This window comes from Engystomops pustulosus, chromosome 1 (genome assembly GCF_040894005.1).
Source record: "Engystomops pustulosus chromosome 1, aEngPut4.maternal, whole genome shotgun sequence".
Lineage (NCBI taxonomy): Eukaryota > Metazoa > Chordata > Amphibia > Anura > Leptodactylidae > Engystomops > Engystomops pustulosus.
Genome location: NC_092411.1, coordinates 264,347,227 through 264,367,858, shown reverse-complemented (window position 1 = coordinate 264,367,858; position 20,632 = coordinate 264,347,227). Strand labels below are relative to the sequence as shown.

General features: G+C 41.9%; 1 long non-coding RNA gene across 1 annotated transcript in view; it reads right to left on the bottom strand.

Annotated features, from left to right (window-relative positions):
• The window catches only part of LOC140112791 (uncharacterized), a 38,400-nt gene extending 25,380 nt beyond the window's left edge, over window positions 1-13,020 (bottom strand). Inside the window, exon 1 of the long non-coding RNA XR_011852706.1 lies at window positions 12,890-13,020. This is a non-coding gene — a long non-coding RNA (uncharacterized lncRNA). The remainder of the gene's footprint in view (window positions 1-12,889) is intronic.
• Between the last annotated feature and the right edge of the window lie 7,612 nt (window positions 13,021-20,632).

The window sequence follows — 20,632 nt, the reverse complement described above, 5'->3', positions numbered from 1 at the left end:
AGTCTACCGGGATAAGGACACTCTTATGAGGGATTATAGTGATTTTTTAAGGATTGGACAAGAATGTAACATATTTAGGTATATTTTTACTAATTGTGCTGAATGCGGCTGATCAATACCCACTACAGTTGTGTGATTTCATATTTTATATTGTTTGCGTAATGAAAAGTTGTACAATTTTTGGTCCCTGGTCATGTGATGTCACACAGGTCCACAGCTCGTTATATTCCTAGTCATATGATGTCACACAGGTGCACGGCTCGTTATATCCCTAGTCATGTGATGTCACACAGGTGCACGGCTCGTTATATCCCTGGTTATGTGATGTGACACAGGTGCACGGCTCGTTATATCCCTAGTCACATGTGATGTCACACAGGTGCACGGCTCGTTATATCCCTGGTCATGTGATGTGACACAGGTGCACGGCTCGTTATATCCCTGGTCATGTGATGTGACACAGGTGCACGGCTCGTTATATCCCTGGTCATGTGATGTGACACAGGTGCACGGCTCGTTATATCCCTAGTCATGTGATGTCACACAGGTAGACGGCTTGTTATATCCATAGTCATGTGATGTCACACAGGTGCCCGGGTCATTATATTCCTAGTCAGGTGATATCACACAGGCGCACGGCTCGTTATATCCCTAGTCATGTGATGTCACACAGACGCACGGCTCATTATATCCCTGGTCATGTGATGTCACACAGGTGCAAGGCCTGTTATATCACACAGCTCTGATTACTCTCTACACCTGTGTGACCTCACATGTCTATGCACAGAATTCTGTCCATTTGAAGTAAACGTAGAAGCTTTATACTAATGATATATAGCATTCTAAAGCATTTGGTCAGAGTATTAGGGTCCGTTATACCATATATATATATATTTACTTCTTTTATGGACAAAGACGCCATTCACTTTGTTACCTGGTTATGTGGTATTAACCCCTTAAGGACGGAGGGTTTTCCGGCTCATTTCTCGCTCTCCAACTTCAAAAATCCATAACTTTTTCATTTTTCCGTGTACAGACCTGTGTGAGGGCTTATTTTGTGCGTAACAAATTTTACTTTCCCGTAATGTTATTTATTTTAACATGCCGTGTACTGCGAAGCTGAAAAAAAATTCCAAATGTGGAAAAATTGAAAAAAAAAACGTCACGTTCTTGTGGGCTCAGTTTTTACGACTTTCACTCTTCGCTCCAAATAATACGCCTACTTTATTCTTTGGTTCGGTGCGATCGCGGTGATACCAAATTTATATAGGTTTTATTGTGTTTTAATACATTTTCAAAAATTAAACGAATGTGTACAAAAAAGAAAAAAAATTTTTTGCCATCTTCTGACGCTAATAACTTTTTCATACTTTGGCGCACAGAGATGTGTGAGGGGTCAGTTTTTGCGAAATGAGACGAAGTTTTCATTGCTACCATTTTGAGGTCTGTGCGACATTTTGATCATTTTTTATTTCATTTTTTATGTTATGTAAAAAGGTGTAAAAGTCGCATTTCGGACATTTGGGCGCCATTTCCCACCTCGGAGGTCACCGCCGCCTGTAACCGTTTTTATATTTTGATAGATCGGGCATTTTGGGACGCGGTGATACCTAATATGTTTGTGATTTTTACTGTTTATTATGTTTTATATCCGTTCTAGGGAAAGGGGGGTGATTTGAACTTTTAATATTTTATTAATTTTTTTTATTTTTTAAACTTTTTTTTTTATTTTTTTTTTCACTATCTTTTAGACCATCTAGGGTACATTAACCCTAGATGGTCAGATCGCTCCTACCATATACTGCAATACTACAGTATTGCAATATATGGCATTTTTGCAGCACATTCATTACAATGAGCCACTGGCTCATTGTAACGAATCTGCAGCTGCCAGATAGCCTCGTGTCAAAAGAAGACACGAGGCTACCATGGCAACCGATCGCCGCCCCCCGATGACGTTCGGGGGCGTGGCGATCGGAAAAAAGATGGCAGCGCCCGCGCGCCGCCGTCTTTTAAACGCCGCCGGCGACTTTGCCGGCGGCATTGAAGGGGTTAATAGCCGCGATCGGTGCAAGCACCGACCGCGGTTATTAGCGGTGGGGGTTTTGTGCAATATGCAAAAACCCCCACCTTTGTATGAAGAGGACTCAGCCCGTGAGCCCTCTTCATACATCCCTTATACCTCTGCGCCGTAGAGCTACGGCGCAGAGCGTTAAGGGGTTAAATACCGCTACACAAATATATGTTATTTGCACCTTATGTAGCATGCTGTAACAGGGGTAATCTACTGTCTGCCTCTGTTTGATCTGCTGTTTTACATCAATGTCATAAAATAGGCATAAGATACCCGTGCAACGAGATCTGCTCTATGGCAGTTCTGATAAATCAGAATCTATATCTTTTATTTTGAAAAATCTATGATCTGAAAGAAGAGAAATATTTGACTGTTTATGCATAGCTACCTTTTTAGTGCAAAAAGGGCTGTGGCTATAGGTCCAGTGCAACCAACTTTGCCCTGTCCTACTGCCGAGTTCTTTCTATCCACCATTAACCCTTTCCCGACGATGCCCTTTTCCAGTTTCGCATTTTGAAAACTAAAAAATTATGGATCTCCTTTAAAGATCCATAACTTTTTAGTTTTCTGTTTAGAGCTTTATGAGAGCTTGTTTGCTGTTTAGAAATTGCACTTCCATTCCATTTTATAGGTCTTATGAGTTTGAATAGATTTTAAAAATTAAAACCTTTTGCTCAAAATGTTATTTGTTTCACCATATGCGGATTCTAATAACATATGGAGAGAGCTCAACCCCTGAGCCTTCTCCATACCCCTTTAATAACATTGGGGCACATTTACTTACCCGTCCGGAGGAGTTCACCGAAAGTGCATTGTCCTTGTATCATACACTGTGCTGTTATTCACTAAGATCGTGTGCTCGATATCCTGCATGTGTCGCTTCCCCGCTCAGGTCCGCCGGAGTTCACCTTCCTGGTGCATATAAGTGCATTGTCTTGCAACACAATTTGAAAGTCAAATCCAGCGCTCAGCCCGATGGTACGCCCCCGATTTCTGTCACATGAAAGCCAGTGCAGCTGCACCACAATCCGATCACGTGCGACACTATCCCCTGTTAAATATCCGTCACAGCTTTGCAAAACCCGAAACCGTTGGAAAATCCGACGAAAGTGCGTCTGCGGACCCTTAGTAAATAAGCCCCAGTGTGACCTACTAGTGCAACACATGTCATTAAATGGTTAATCTAGCAGAGATTGGTCTAGACTGAACAATAATGCACATATCTGCATCTTCATACAAATGAAATATAGATTTTTCAGATTTTCCATACAAGTACATGTATAGGTTATTATTCTTTTGGGGAATGATGACATTAGTTATATCAGTACAGGCAGTCCCCGGGTTACATACAAGATAGGGTCTGGAGGTTTGTTCTTAAGTTGAATTTGTATGTAAGTCGAAACTGTATATTTTATAATGGAAGTTCTAGACAATTTTTTTTCTTTTGCCCCAGTGACAATAGGAGTTTCAAAATTTTTGGTTTAATTGGACCAAGAATTATCAATAAAGCTTCATTACAGACACCTTACAGCTGATCATTGCAGTCTGGGACTATAGTAAAGCATCCAGAGAGCTTCACCAGAGGTCACAGTGGGCAGAGGGGTCCGTCTGTAACTATGGGTTGTCTGTAAGTCGGGTGTCCTTAAGTAGGGGACCGCCTGTATTCAAATACTGAACTAATGAAGAAGTCTGAAAAGGGTTTAATGACGAATTTGTGGACAAAGTGGTTTACTTCATTTGTTGTTGCGTTACCTTAAACATTTTTAACAGCGTTTTTTTTCTTCCTTGACACAACAAATGTTGAAGGATTTTTTCCTTTGTAGCTTTATTTGTAATGTATAGTTTTTTTTTAGATTTTTCAAATCAACTGAAAATGACCGTTTTAAATGTATTATTGTGCGCTGGCCGTTTATACATATTCTTTATGTATAGTCTCGGGCAAACAAGGCAGCTATGGCAATCTTTTTTTATAGTGTGGCTGGGGGGGGGATATTTAACTAATTTATAGGAAAATATTAATGTGCATTTCTATATACTTTTTATATATTATGTGTGTGTTTTTTTTATATTTTATGTGTCCCCCACGAAGTAAAAAAATACCATTTGGAAAAAAATTTTTTTACAAGTTTATAAAAGCTTCAGTTACATGGGGAAACAACCCCTCTGGAGGCAGATGTATTGATCAGTCCTATACTGGGTGTCATAAGACCCAGCAGCTCTCAGACTTGGCAATCACGTGTGTAAGCGGTCTACAAAATTTGCCGCTTATTCCATGCATTACATAGCGATACTTCAGCATTATGTAGTGAAGAAAGGTGAATGCAGAAGTGGTAATAAACCATTTCTATCTTTCCCACAGATCCAATCTTTGCAGGAGAAGGAGAAACTGCAGTGGCACCAAAAGACGAGATGTCAAAAGGCAGTGTCCAGTTATCTTTGCATTTCACATCTGTGCTGGCATTGGTGGGTGAATGTAACATCAATGAGCTCACAGGCTACACACACCAGTGGTCGGTCTGTGAATAATGGACAGAGCACTGGCATTGATAGCAGTGCAGAGGATGGGACTCCAATCATCATGGTGATGTATGATTACAGTTCAATGATGCTTTTCCATGGGGAAGAAATGACTTCTTGTACCGTATATCACTATGAGATCCTATCCTCTGCACTGGGGTCAGTCTCTAAAATCTAGCCAGAGCACACCCAAATGTTTCACAGATCGACCACGTGCAGCCGGCCTTAGAAAGCTCAATATTTTGTTATCATATTTTTTGGATATGGGATTGAATAAGCTTCCAACATCCTCGCTAATCTACAATACTGCCCTGGATGATGGGGATGATGGGAACAGGTCATTTACATGCAGTCCTTCAAGTTCTACAAAACGCACTGTAAATTTCTGAATGGAGCAAGATAACAAAGCAAATAGATCACATTACATCTACATTTCCATAAAAAGAAAATGACATTACAAAAAGAAAATGGAACCAGTCATGTGAAATAAAAGTAGAACTGATATCCAATAATCTATGATATTTATCAAGACAACAAGTTTCCAGATTCAACATCATAGAGTCAGGTCTCCTGCTGGAAACCCCCTGTATGAACCTCAGGAGTTTGGATAATTTAGAGGGACTCCGCTCTGACAGACCGAGCCTGTTCTTGTCGTCATGTTACTAAACATAATATCCTCTTTGTTCCTGATCCTATAGCAACGGCCAGACTGGATGTGGGGCCGGTAGACCTGCCATTACTTATAATCTGACTAATACTTCTCAACTAAGCTCTTTACTTGTAAGGAAAATGTAACCAAAATGTTGATCATGTATATACTATGTATATCATACGGTTTAGTGTATATATACGATGGGCTTTACTTGTGACATTCCTATGAATGTTTCCTGTAAGCAGGTTGAAACATGATACTAATGACTATGTTATTAACTGGTAGCCCTGCCCTGCGCAGTAATTGTCGTATTAAGATTGATATTTTACCTACTCTTTATATACTTAGTGAGTGTCTGTTAGACTCTATAAAAGTGCAATGTTTGTGTGTATGGCAGAACCCACTGATACGGGACTGACAGCTTAAAGGTGCAGGAGGTCATCTGGAGACCCAACCACAGAAACCAGGCATTTGTAGCAGCTATGTGACATCTCCACTTGTAGCAAGGGGATACGTTTGGAATAACAAGTTGAGTGGGAAGTGTTATTAAAGTTTAAAACTTCAGGAAAAACAGTTTCTTGGGGCCACAAGCGCATAAAGAGCGTCAATACTACTTAAAGAGGACCGGTCACCCAAAATTTCGGCACTAGTAAGCAGCTCCTAGTGCTTAAACAAACGCGCAGTGTTAGAAGGATAGCGTTACCGGAAACCTCCGGTAATGCTATCTAACACTGCAGCGGGGTACAATGTAATCATCGGACCGCTAGCAAAGTGGTCCACTGTATTCATGAGGGGGGGCGGTCCGAGGTGCCGCCTCTTCCCTGTACCGCCCCGCTCGCTCCATAGGTCAGTGGTGACTGCTGAGCATCATGCGTCAGTCACCGCCCCTAACCACGCCCATGCTTTGCGAGCGGTCCGATGTTAGATAACATTACTGGAGGTTTCCGGTAACGCTATCCTTCTAACACTGCGGCGTTTGTTTAAGCACTAGGAGCTGCTTACTTGCCGAAATTTTAGGTGACTGGTCCTCTTCAACTCTATGGGTTGCCTCTACAACTGCAGTTTAGCTCTACTGAAGTGAATTGGGCTGAGCAGCAATGTAAGAGACAACATGAGGACCGTTTTTATTATTAAAATGGGTAAATATTTCCATTCCTGTACATCCTCTTTTCTAACATTTACTGGCATTTCAAAAAATCCACATCCATGTCTCCCAAAACTAATTTCTAATAACTACAATTGGCACAATTAGCTATTCATTCTATGAAAACCATTTACTGCCAAATGCCACACCTGGTAACCAGGTTACAACTACTGTAGGAGACGCACATTATGTAAGCATAATGGATTGTTACATAGTGCCAGCACATTTACACTGACACAAGACAGAAGATGGATTCCTCAGCAATCGTACCTCGCCCAAAGCCACTAGTGTTCTGCAAAATTACCAGTCATACCAGAACATTATCTGTAATCTCAAACAGCAAAAGATGGCAATTTACTTTTTACAAATATTTAGTTATAGGGTTCATATACAGCAGGAGCAGATTATGTATATTATATTGTCCTATCTACAGGTAGCATAATATAGAGCAGGAGGAGCTGAGCAGATTGTACATAATGTCCTATCTGCAGGAAGCATGTTATAAAGCAGGAGGAGCTGAGTAGATTGTACATAGTGTCCTGTCTGCAGGCAGCATGTTATAGAGCAGGATGAGCTGAGCAGAATGTACATAGTGTCCTATCTGCAGGAAGCATGTTATAAAACAGGAGGAGCTGAGCAGATTGTACATAGTGTCCTATCTGCATGCAGCATCTTATAGAGCAGCAGGAGCTGAGAAGATTGTACAGTGTCATATGCCCTCAAGGTGATATATATTCCCCTCCCTGATTAAAAGCTCATTACGACACATAATATTCCTGATCAGACTGATGAGAAGTCTTCCCTCCTCTGACAAGCTTTAATCAATATCACAGATAATCTCCTGGACCGTGCCTAGTGCATTAGTCATACTCCATTCATTGCTACTTTACCTATGAGACAATCAGCAAACAGACTCTAACATGAACTTTAAATACCATGCAAGTCTTCAGTCACAGACATGTCACAGTACAGAAGATCAAAGGAAAAGAAACCAATACACAAACACAATCCCACACATACAGCCTGACAATAGCGTGTGATGAGTCATGTACTGTGTGTATACATGTAAGGTGCACTACAAACACAATCAGCTGTGTGCAGAGGACCAGACTATTCTGCAAAACAGTGCAACAGGGAATGGAGAGTAACAGCCCAGGCATGGAGTGGTCTTGGTGCTGATGTAATGGCCCACAGGACGGGTTCCTTGTGAACCTTTACACTTCAGGAATCCTTAGATACGTAGGTGAAGTACGGCCGACTAGTTCCCATAATCTAAATGGTTCTATAAGAACTTGCCTTTAATGATATATTCATTCCCTTTAATGAAATGTTTATTCCATCTACTGGCCATAACTGGTAATGCAGCTGTAATGTTATCTGCCTGGGAAGGGAGGGTTGTTTTATGCTTTGTCAGTCCTGTTCTGCCCGTAGGTTCCTTATTGGTGGATGACTGGAAACCCAACCCAGAAAGGTCTTAACTTATACACCCTCTAGATTCTAAGTTCCTGAACTTTCTGAGACCTCCATGAGTGCGGACGAAAGGCCGGCAGACACCAGCCTGCTGTCTCTCCTCAATGGGAATCTCAATGGACCATGACCTCTCCTTTGCACTGTATGTATATTCAATCACTTGAAGTTTCTGCCACATGCAGCTCAAAAATTTTCCAGAATCCGCCATTTTCTTCCAATTGAAACCTGTTGAAAATTGTCACTCTGATCCATCCTGTCACAGACTGTAACTCCCAACTAGTTAATACTCCACTTACTAAACTATCTCCTCTATAATGTATTCCTAATACAGCAGCCAGACTTGTTTTTCAGTCCAGACACTACACGGATGCCTCCAGTCTGTGCCAAAGAGTGCACTGGTTGCCCATCGCCTCCAACTACAATTCAAACTAATCATCCACAATGTTCTCCATAGTGCTGAAACTCCCTACCTCTCCTCCCTCATTTCAGTCTATCACCCAGCCCGTGCTCTTCAATCTGATAAATCAATTTTTGATCGGCTAGAATGACGGGCGCTAACCATCGGTGTGTGGAGTGACAACAGCAGTGAATACTGACTTGACTCCAAAAAGATTTTTTTTTAAAAAAAAGTAATTACTTATTTATTAATAAAATAATCAACTAAAGAATAAAAATTAAATAGTAAAAAGAATGTATGAAATTCCTACTAACACGTTTCGGGTCGGACGATCCTTTCCCAAAGACAGGAATAATGACAATGATAGGCAGAAGACATTTATAGAGGTATACTAATAGCTGACAAGTATGAAGCCAATCAAATGATTAGAAACCAGCCAATCGGCTGAAATGCCCTAATTTACATATATCCATAGTTGACTAAGGTATAGAGCATAGATTATATTGGTTTATTTGTCCAATTACTTTTGAGCTCCTAAATGTGGAGTGTTTGTAAAGAAAGGTGTACAATTCCTACATTTTCTATCAGATATTTTTGTTCAACCCTTCAAATTAAACGTTACAATCTGCACTTGAATTCTGTTGTAGAGGTTTCATTTCAAATCCAATGTGGTGGCATGCAGAGCCCAACTCGCAAAAATTGTGTCACTGTCCAAATATTTCTGGCCCTAACTGTAGCTGCATGACGGGAAAATCTTTCTCTGAGGGGCATTATGGTCCGTCCAATGTATTGTAATCCACATGTACATTCAAATAAATAGATCACATAATTGGAACTGCAGTTGAGAAAATCCTTGATCACGTATTGTACCTTTGTGTTTTCGGACATAAAAGTACACCTCTTATGTGTTATGCTCTCACAACATTTACATTTCGTGTGACCACAACAGTAACTCCCCACTGTTTTGGGAAAAAGAGATAGTGTGGGTACTGGTTTGCGTTTTTTTAGGCGACTTGGAGCTAGAATGTTTTTGAGGGATCTTGATCTCCTGTAGGTAAGTACTGGGTTCTGAGGAATGAGGTCTCTTAAATAAGGTTCATGCCTGAGTATGTTCCAGTGTTTCTGTAGGATCTTTTTTATGGCATTACCTTCTTCAGAGTATGTTGTTATGAAGTTAAGGGGAAAATCATTTGTTTTTGGTCACCCTGCAACCTAGGGGCAAGACATTCTTGTTGACTTGAGGACCCTGCTCTATGACAGGCCGCATTAACAAGACTCTGGGGATAACCTTTGGACCTGAATCTCGTGATGAGGGCAGTACTCTGATTCTCATAATCACTATCTAGAGTACAGTTACGTCTAATGCGCTTATATTGTCCATAGGGGATATTCAACAACCATTTTTTATAATGGCTACTTTTGAACTCTAGATAGCTATTGCTGTCGACTTTTTTAAAATAAGTCCTAGTGTTAATTTTGTTATCAGGAGTATGGAAAATGGTGATGTCCAGAAACTATGCATCATTAACTGTAATATTGTCGGTAAAGTGTAGTCCCCAGGTGTTATGGTTGATGTCAGCTATGAATTTTTTCACACTTTCCATGTCACCTTTCCAGATAATAAAGATACCATCGATGAATCTTTTGTACAATATACAGTTGGTGAAGAGTGAGTGTTGGTATATCACATCTTCTTCAAAGGAGCCTACAAACAGATTTGCAAAGCTGGGAGCAAATTTGCTCCCCATTGCAGTCCCTTTACATTGTAAATAAATCTTGTTCAAGAATGAAAAAAAGTTATGTTGCAGTATGAACAGGATGGACTCAGTGATGAATGTCTGCTGAGCAGCAGTAATATCATGGTCTCTAGATAGAAATTCTGCAACTGCTTGTGTGCCTAGATCATGGGCAATGTTAGTGTATAAAGACGATATATCCATGGTGATAAAGATATATTCTGGTGACCATGTGATAGGGCAGTAATGGCCAACCTATGACACGCGTGTCAGCACTGACACACGTAGCCATTTTCAGTGACACACGGCTGCTGGAGAAAAATTGCTGTAGTGCAGTTGTCTGGGGCCGGTCAGGCCGTCGGTCGGTGATGTGGTCTGCAGTGAGCGGCTGCATCTCAGTCAGAGAGATCGCAGCTGCTGCTCCTGTGCTCCAGTCCTGCTCTGCGGAGGCCGCGCAATGACTCCAGAGTGGAGCAGTCCCAGCTTGCAAAGACGAAACCTATGCTGTGCCTCCGCGGGAACATCTACACAGGAGCTGAAGCGGCCTGAAGAGGAGTAACGGAGGTCCGTGGTGTCATTGGAGCCTGTGCCAGTTAGGTAAGTTAATTTATTGAGTTGAGCTCTGCTGGGCTGGGCTGTGATGTACACTGCTTTGCGGGGCACTTCTCAGGACACAAATGTCCTTAAAACTAGCTGTTGCTGGACTGCCACAGGTTCGCCATCACTGGAAGAATTCCCCCTCCCCCTCACTTATCTTAGTTCATGGCACCCCACACAAGTTAAATAACAGCAAGACCAACAAAAGAAACCAACTGACCAATTAACAAAGAAGTCACTAAGCAGGTAAGTTAAATAACTATACATATTTGTTATTTAAACTCTAAATATCACAAAATAAGGTTTTTTTTTCTAAAGGTGACACACCACCCGAGTTATGGATGGTTTTTTGGCGAATTTTGACACACCAAGTTCAAAAGGTTGCCCATCACTGTGATAGGGAGAATTTTTCTTATTAGGTCTGCTGTATCCAGAATACAGTGCCACCCTCCGTTGTCTCTTTTCGTGCTCTTCGATCTGTCAGTGATCCTAGATTATTCTCTTCTTTAACTCAAACCCGACTTATGTCTTCAGAATTTATCCCGAGCTGCATAATATCTATGGAATGCCTAACTCCAGAGCTTTCAGACTAAACCTGCAACCACCAAAGCTTCACACATGCTCCTAAAACGCATCTCTTCAGGCAGGCCTATCACATTCCTATCTCTAGATAACAAGCTCCAGACTTCACTACAGTCCTATTCACCCTGGACACCCTGGTATATGAGATGGCGGCTGATGACTAGTTCATGCAGCAGCAGCATTATTTATCTGTTAAATTTATTCCGATCCCTTATAAAGAATGGCTGGTACCATTATACAAGCTCTTATATCTATTGTGCCCCCCTTTCCTCCTTATAGACTGTAAGCTCTTGCGATCAGGGCCCTTACTCCTATAGTTTTACATGACTGTGTTTTAATAATTTCCAATTTTATAATGTCTGTAATGTCTTTCTATAAGTACCCCATGATCTGTAAAGTCCTGCGGAATATCATGGCACTATTTAAATAAAGATTTATTATTTTAAGTATAGCATACTTATTAGTATATTATTATTAGTATTTTATTATTTTTAGTATACTATACTGGTCTCCAGCCAGAATAGGGCATGCTTTGGGACCACTGCCTCCAACAAACTCATCAGTTGCACATCCTCCTTCGACTTCACCTAGCCAGAGAGAGGCATTTAAAGAAGTGCCTATTCCACTGCCACTAAACCACTCCATTTACGTCACACCACAGGACCGATTTATGTCAAAACTAGGACAACATTTGACTTTTTTAAAATATAAATTTGCATTATATTTCCAACAGTCCGGGATATACAACATATGTGGATAAGATTTATTGGACCCATATAATACTATATTTACGAATGTATATACCTATAGCAGTGGTGGCGGACCTATGGCACGCGTGCCAGAGGCGGCACTCAGAGCCCTTTCTGTGGGCACCTGAGCCATTGCCCCAGCACACCAGACAAGACTCAAAGAATCTTCCTGCAGTTCAAAGCAACTTAGAAGATGCTGCTTTCAGTCATATTTTGATACTTCCTTCGCTACTTGGGACTGTCGGAAGAGGTAGAATGTGTAGACATGGGCGAATTATCTTTGGAGAACCTTCTGCTGGCCCCTTGATTCTCTTTGTATTGAGGGACACTGGAAAGAAGCTAAAATGATTAAAATTTTCCATCTTTCTACTGTGTTGCTGCCCTCAGGAGGCCAATATAATTGAAAGTTGTTGAACAGGGAGCAATAAGTTACTGCTTATTGCACCTCGTGATAAATAAGGGGGGTTTTGGGTTGCAGTTTGGGCACTCGGCCGCTAAAAGGTTCACCATCACTGACCTATAGTATCAGACATTTCCATGGTACATACTGTGGGGCACAGTCACTAACATATTGTGCATTTTATAGAACAGATATTTGAACTGTTGCCAGAAACCATTCCCCCTCCCCGAGTGGTTGGGAGGGCCCCACTTTCAAAATACATATTTCATTGTATTTTTATGAATTTGTAAACAATTTTATCTTATTTTAACAATTAATATTATAAATTATAAGCTTTACAAATACAATTGCTGACAATCTAAAGTAGTTAAGAAGCTGAACTATTTTTCCATAACTTTTCCTTAATAACTTTTACATTTTTTTCAGTTGAAGTAACTATATGAGGTAAAAATTCCACTACAGATTTTCATCCACAGCATATAAGTGACTGTTCTGCCCGCTCAGCTGCAGCAGATGAGTGGTAGTGTACATATCATAATCAAGTCAATTGCAGTTTCATTGTGATACTTACAGAATAGCTGTGGGACTGCAGCTGCTGAAAATCCTGCAACCACTGACGTGTGCAGTTACCCTTAGAACTGGTACATTCTGTAAGTGTAATTCTAGACAAAGCATTTTTTTGCATCCCTGTGACAGTTTGGTATTGCTGTGATCGTAGTGACCCATTGGATAAAGATGACGTATACTGGGAACACCAAGAAAAATAGCAAAAATCTATTACAGAAATTTCTACTCGTTAATTAATCATCAATAGAACATAGCCATGCCATAAGGCCCCTTCCACACTTGTGTTGCAGATCACGTCAGAGTCTGATCAGGGTGCGATCAGGGTTTGGTCAGTGAAAAACTGACATTTTTCATCGGAGTTCAATCGGTTTTCAGTCAGAGTTAGTTTAGTGTCTCAGTTTTTCACTCACCTTTTTTTTGGCGTTTTCAATGTGTTTTTCACATGTAGATAAGGAGTGTGAAAAAAACTCAGGACTGAGGTCTATCTTTTCTATGGCAATTGATACGTGAAAAACGCATTGCACTTGCATGTGTCTCAGAGTGTAATGCGTTTACACCGTAGACTTGTATGGTGCATTTTTCAGGTGCGTGACTTGAAAAAGTAGAGCATGCTGAGATTTAAACATGTGTGCGTGAAAAAAAAATGCAAGTCTGAAAAAGCCCATTGATCACAATGGTTCAGAGTTTCAAGCTCTGCGTGAAGAAGAGAACATGCGTGAAAAACACAAGTGTAGAAGGGGCCTAATAGAATCACTGAAAAATGTATCTCATCCCACAAAAAATAATCCCTCGTATGGCAACATTAACAGAAAAACAAATATTTTATAGCTCACAAAAGTGCATCAATGTGCCAAGTAAAAAGCGTTACATCCTATGGGGCAAAACTGGCTGCTGCATTGCCCTCTTTCAGTGCCTGCAGTGAGCCCATACACACAAAGATAAAATCCATATGTAGGGTATCTTCCTACTCTGAAAATATTACATAACAAATTTTAAGATGAGATTTCCCTTTTTATCTTTTGTGAACGTGTAAATTTTATGGCTAAATGAACGCATTACCAATAAATTTACACCATTCTAAATTTCACCTCCATTTATAAAAATTATTATTACAGTCTTACTAAAAGCCGTTTTTAATATTTTGACGAGCGCAGATTTGAAAATGGGGCGATTCATAGGGGTTTTCTAATACTATAGATTTCACAGCTCATAAAAAAAAAAAAAAAAAAAGTAAATTCTGAAATCATTCTTGATAATATGGAAAACCGATGTTTATCAAAATAAAATATAATATGAAAAATGATGAAAACATAAAGCAGACATGGGAAATGTTATTTAGTTACTAATTTGGGTGGTAATGTCTAAAAGGAGTTACAGGCGGTCCCCTACTTAAGAACACCTGACTTCCATACGACCCCTAGTTACAAACGGACCTCTGGATTTTGGTAATTTGCTGTACTTTAGTCCTAGGCTACAATAAACAGCTGTAACAGGTATCACAGGTGTCTGTAATGAAGCTTTATTGTTACTCCTGGTTCTTATGACAATCCAACATTTTTGAAATCCAATTGTCACAGAGACCAAAAAAATTTGACTGGGGGTTACAATTATAAAATATACAGTTCCGACTTACATACAAACGGGGACTGCCTGTAATTTAGAGTTTTGAAAAAGGCAGATTTTACAAGAAGTACAACATGTGACGAGAAAACAATCTCAAAATCACTTAAACACCTTAAAGGGGTATCCCTCCCACGAAGACAAGTTTCTTATATGTACTCAGGATAACAAAATAACACATTCTCTAATTCACTGTAAGTAACAAAAATGCAGCATTTCACAGATATAAGTCCAACCCGTCTCTATCAGTCCTGCTGTACACAATTTCAGTTGCCCCTAGAAACAACCCTGTAACTTCTCACTTAGGGTCATGCCGCCATCTTGGATTTGCATGTGACAGTGTGGAGCTGAGATTTCTGTGGCTCGCTGCTGTCTGCCTGTAGCCACGCCCCCTGCACAGAGCTCAGAGACACGCACTGATTACTTCCTGCCAGGAGATCATGAGCAGAGACAAGCTGCAAACTACAAGGAAATGCGAGATGTAGCAGAGCTCACAGTGTAAAAGTCTGTCAGCCTCTGTGTAATAGGCATCTCATATCTGTCTCATCTTTCTGTGTCAAATACTAGTACAATGCCAGAAGCCAGATGAAAGTGTATATAAACCTGTATGCTGATAATCTAACCACATTGTCACCCCACAGAACTAGATGGATTATAATGTGTCTGCTTATAAAGTCCCCACCCACACCCTGGGATTTTGCACTGAGCAGCCTAGAGAGTGATAGGAACTAAAACAGCAATAAAACTGAGTAACATTGTAAAATAAGGGGTTAAAATGATCTTTTTTGTTTTATCATCACTAGGGGATGGAAATTTGAGAATTTTCTTTTGTGGGAAAACCCCTTTAACCCCTTAAGGACGCAGGGTATTTTGCTCATTTCTCGCTCTTCATCTTCATAAAATCCATAACTTTTTCATTTTTCCGTGAACATACCTGTGTGAGGGCTTATTTTGTGCGTAACAAATTTTACTTTCCTGTGATGTCATTTATTGTTCCCTTCCATGCAGTGGGAAGCCGGAAAAAAAATCCCAAATGTGGAAAAATGTAAAAAAAAAAACGTGTGTACGTCACCTTCTTGTGGGCTCAGTTTTTATGACTTTCACTATTCGCTCCAAATAACACCTCTACTTTATTCTTTAGTTCGGTACAATCGCGGTGATACCATATTTATATAGGTTTTATTGCGTTTTAATACATTTTCAAAAATTAAACGAATGTGTACAAAAAAGAAAAATTTTTTTTGCAGTATATGGCATTTCTGCACAGTATACGTTACAACGAGCCGGTACTCAGAAACCAGATAGCCTTGGGTCTCACGAAGAACCAGTTGCACCAACCACGGGTGTTAGCCACGAGTTTTTGCTGCGATATGCAGCAAAGCCCATCTCTGTATGAAGAGGGCTCAGCTCGTGAGCCCTCTTCATACACCCTGCATAGTGTGAAGGGGTTAAGGACATGTCTGGAAATGGCCATCAGGACAACACCCTTTTTTTTATTTTTCCCCGCTCAAATTCCAAGAGACGTAATTTTAAAAAAATTTTTTATCCAACATGGGCATATGCAGACTTGTTTTTTGTGGTAAGATTTTTATTTTCCAATGGGTAAATTTTTATGTAAAAAGAGCATATTTATTCCAATTTATTAACTTTTTCCTGCAGTGTAATGGAATAAAACAGCTGTTTTGCCACTTGTTTTTTATTTAAAACTCCTACCCAGTCACCTAACAGTATAGCAAGCATAATAAAATTATTCTGTAGTTTCCTACGCCATCTGGGCGTGGAGACCAGTGGAGTGGGTGGGCACAGAGCATTCCCGCCTTGTGCCTGTGTTCTTTTGCAAAATCAGCAAACGTTCGCTGGTTTTTACGTAAAACTATGCCAGGTCCGACCAGATACAGAAACAGGCCTGAGGCCGCGTTCACACGTTGCGTTTTGAACCGCATTACTACAGCTGAGGAGAGTTGATTTGCTCAATTACTGATTACATTTGCGTTTACAAAACTCATCGTAAATGCAATGTTATGTCTTGTTAACCCATGCGTTAAAGAAGACCTGTCACCGCGGAAAACCCACAGACCAAATGTGCCCCCCATAATCCTCCCCCCAGCCCCTTTTACCCTAACCATTTTTTTTTTAAATTTATGTGCAGTAAATTGATTTAAAACAATCCGACCTCTTACCAAATAAAAGGTTGGATCGTGTATCTGGCGCGCTGGCAGTCGGCGTTATTCATTAGGGGGCGTGCTGACAAACCCCCGCCAGCGGACACATTGGGGCAGATTTACTTACCCGGCCCATTCGCGATCCAGCAGCGCGTTCTCTGAACAGGATTCGGGTCCGGACGGGATTTATGAAGGTAGTTCCTCCGCCGTCCACCAGGTGGCGCTGCTGCCCTGAAAATCAACTGAACGCACCGGAATACACCGAGCTGGACCAGGTGAAGGTAAGCGCGTCCCAAGCAACACAATTTCGGTTTTTAAATGCGGCGGTTTTTCCGAATACGTCGGGTTTTCTTTCGGCCACGCCCCCCGATTTCCGTCGCGTGCATGCCAGGGCCGATGCGTCACAATCCGATCGCGCGTGCCAAAATCCCGGGGCGATTCAGGTACAATCGGCGCAAATCGGAAATATTCGGGTAACACGTCGGGAAACGCGAATCGGGCATGCTTGACCGCGGCGTGTAAGGGGTTAACACCCGCGATCGGAGCCGGCTCCGATCGCGGGTGTTAGCGCAGGCTGTCAGCTGTACTAGACAGCTGACAGCCGCTGCTTCTGGTACCGGCTCCGTTCGTGAGCCGGTGCCAGAAGCAGGACGTTATAGAACGTCCCTGTGCGCTAAGCATCTAGCCCCGGGGACGTACTATAACGTCCTGGTGCGCCTAGGGGTTAAAAAAAACAAACGGCTAGGGAGAAAGGGGCTGGGGGGAGGGTTATGGGGGGCACATTTGGTCTGTAGGTTTTCCGCGGTGACAGGTTCTCTTTAACATCACGTCAATAATTTTCAGCAGTAATGTAATTGGGCAAATCGCCTCTCCTCAGCTGTTCAAATGCGATTCAAAACGAAATGTAAACGCAAACAAAACGCAACATGTGAACACGGCTTAAGTCTCATTTGATTTATCTGGCGTGACGAGGGCGATGTGGCTGGCGTGGGGGGACCGGCAAACGATAAATCTCCACCATACATTTTTGAAAACGGCGAGCGGAAACTAAACGGAAAAAATATGCATCCTTCAGGTTACGCTACAAAATGGCGGCACTGTTAAAAGGATAAGCTACAAAATGGTAGTGTCCTTAAGGGTGATGCCACATGTGGCGTTTTGAACCCGTTTTTGGTCCGTTTTTAAGCAGTCCGTTAAAAAAAACGCATCCGTTTTTGACAGGTTTTACCAATTACCTTAATTAAAACTGGTCAAAAAAGGATGCGTTTTTGAAAAACGCATGCGTATTTGAACGGACTGCTAAAAACGGACCAAAAATGGTTCAAAACGCCATGTGTGGCATTACCCGAAAGGGTTAAAATAGTTTTTTATGGAAAAACTCCTCACTAATCGAATGCGTTTCACTTGAAACGCAAACGACATTGTACCTCGGCCTGTCCCGCCCCATGCGCTAATGTTTAGCTTATAAAGGCAGCGCTAGCGGCATGTGTGACCGCACCCTGTGGGGAGAAGGACCCCAGTAGTTACCCACTGGTATACAAGATTTGTGGGAAGCAGAAAATATTCGGATCCCACTTGCTGTTCTGATTGGGTGATTTTCTAGAGGCTTTTCCATCCAGTATTATAACGTCTGGGTCTCCAATTTCCCAGAAGCCATCGGGGCTGAGTATTCCTGACACAAGTATGGCAGGAGAGCAGGACCGGCTCTGCCTCACCTCCTCCATACAGCCCTGTGCCGTGCTCCGGGTGGCGGCACTATGTTGCGGCAGGTGCGGGCAGGGCTCGCTACACCCGGTATTTTGGCAGCGGCTCAGGCGGAAGCGCAGGGCAGGTATCAGCCAAATCCTGTCACTGACGAAGGTGTGAAGCCGGGAACATCCGACCGCACGCAGCGAGCGCCCATTGGCTACCGGGGCTGGGGAGATCATCAGGTGCGCGCTGTGATTGGAGTACTATCGGAGGGGGCGGGGCCACGGCTGTTGGATGGCGCCATTATACAACGATGAGTCACCTGGATACAACACCACAGAGGTGACTGGCGGCCCGCGGCGCAGTGTCCTCTCCCTGTGTGTACTGTGCTCTATCCCCCGCCCCAAATACTACCAGAAATAATAACAATATAGGGGACATTTACCTCAGAATAGACATATAACCATAGCCAATCACAGCTCTCCTGGGATAACTAGAGAGCTGATAGGTGGTGGTAAGTGATAACTAGAGAGCTGATAGGTGGTAAGTGATAACTAGAGAGCTGATAGGTGGTGGTAAGTGATAACTAGAGAGCTGATAGGTGGTAAGTGATAACTAGAGCTGATAGGTAGTAAGTGATAACTAGAGAGCTGATCGGTGGTAAGTGATAACTAGAGAGCTGATAGGTGGCGGTAAGTGATAACTAGAGAGCTGATAGGTGGTGATAACTAGAGAGCTGATAGGTGGTGGTAAGTGATAACTAGAGAGCTGATAGGTGGTAAGTGATAACTAGAGAGCTGATAGGTGGTGGTAAGTGATAACTAGAGAGCTGATAGGTGGTAAGTGATAACTAGAGCTGATAGGTAGTAAGTGATAACTAGAGAGCTGATCGGTGGTAAGTGATAACTAGAGAGCTGATAGGTGGCGGTAAGTGATAACTAGAGAGCTGATAGGTGGTGATAACTAGAGAGCTGATAGGTGGTGGTAAGTGATAACTAGAGAGCTGATAGGTGGTAAGTGATAACTAGAGCTGATAGGTAGTAAGTGATAACTAGAGAGCTGATAGGTGGTGATAACTAGAGAGCTGATCGGTGGTAAGTGATAACTAGAGAGCATATCGGTGGTGGTAAGTGATAACTAGAGAGCTGATAGGTGGTGGTAAGTGATAACTAGAAAGCTGATAGGTAGTAAGTGATAACTAGAGAGCTGATAGGTGGTAAGTGATAACTAGAGAGCTGATAGGTGGTGGTAAGTGATAACTAGAGAGCTGATAGGTGGTGATAACTAGAGCTGATAGGTGGTGATAACTAGAGAGCTGATAGGTGGCAAGTGATAACTAGAGAGTTGATAGGTGTTAAGTAATAGCTAGAGAGCTGATAGGGTGTAAAGCAGTGATGGCGAACCTTTTAGAGCCTGAGTGCCCAAACTTCAACCAAAAGCCACTTATTTATAGCAAAGTGCCAGCGCAGCAATTTAAGCAGTAATTTATTTCTCCTTGTTCTTTGACAACTTTCAATCGTTCAGCCTCCTAAAGACACCAACGCAGATGAAAGGAGGAGGGCAAATTCGCCCATCATTGTAGGAAGATTCTGTAGGAAGATTCTTTGAGTCCTGTCTGGTGAACTTCATGCTGGGGTGGTGGCCTGGGTGCCCACAGAAAGGGCTCCGAGTACCGCCTCTGGCACCAGTGCCATAGGTTTGCCACCACTGGTGTAAGGGATAACTAGAGAGCTGATAGGTAGTGACAACTAGAGAGCTGATAGGTGGCAAGTGATAACTAGAGAGCTGATAGGGTGTAAGTGATAACTGGAGAGCTGATAAGGTGTAAGTGATAACTAGAGAGCTGATAGGGTGTAAGGGACAACTAGAGAGCTGATAGGAGGTAAGTGACAACTAGAGAGCTGATAGGTGGCAAGTGATAACTAGAGAGCTGATAGGGTGTAAGGGACAACTAGAGAGCGGATAGGTGGTAAGTGATAACTGGAGTGCTGTTAGGTGGTTAGTGATAACTAGATAGGTGGTAAGTGATAACTGGAGTGCTGTTAGGTGGTTAGTGATAACTAGAGAGTTGATAGGTGTTAAGTAATAGCTAGAGAGCTGATAGGGTGTAAGGGATAACTAGAGAGCTCATAGGGTGTGAATGATAACTAGAGAGCTGATAGGATGTTAGTGATAACTAGAGAGCTGATAGGGTGTAAGTGATAACTAGAGAGCTGATAGGTGGTAAGTGATGACTAGAGAGCTGATAGGGTGTTAGTGATAACTAGAGAGCTGTT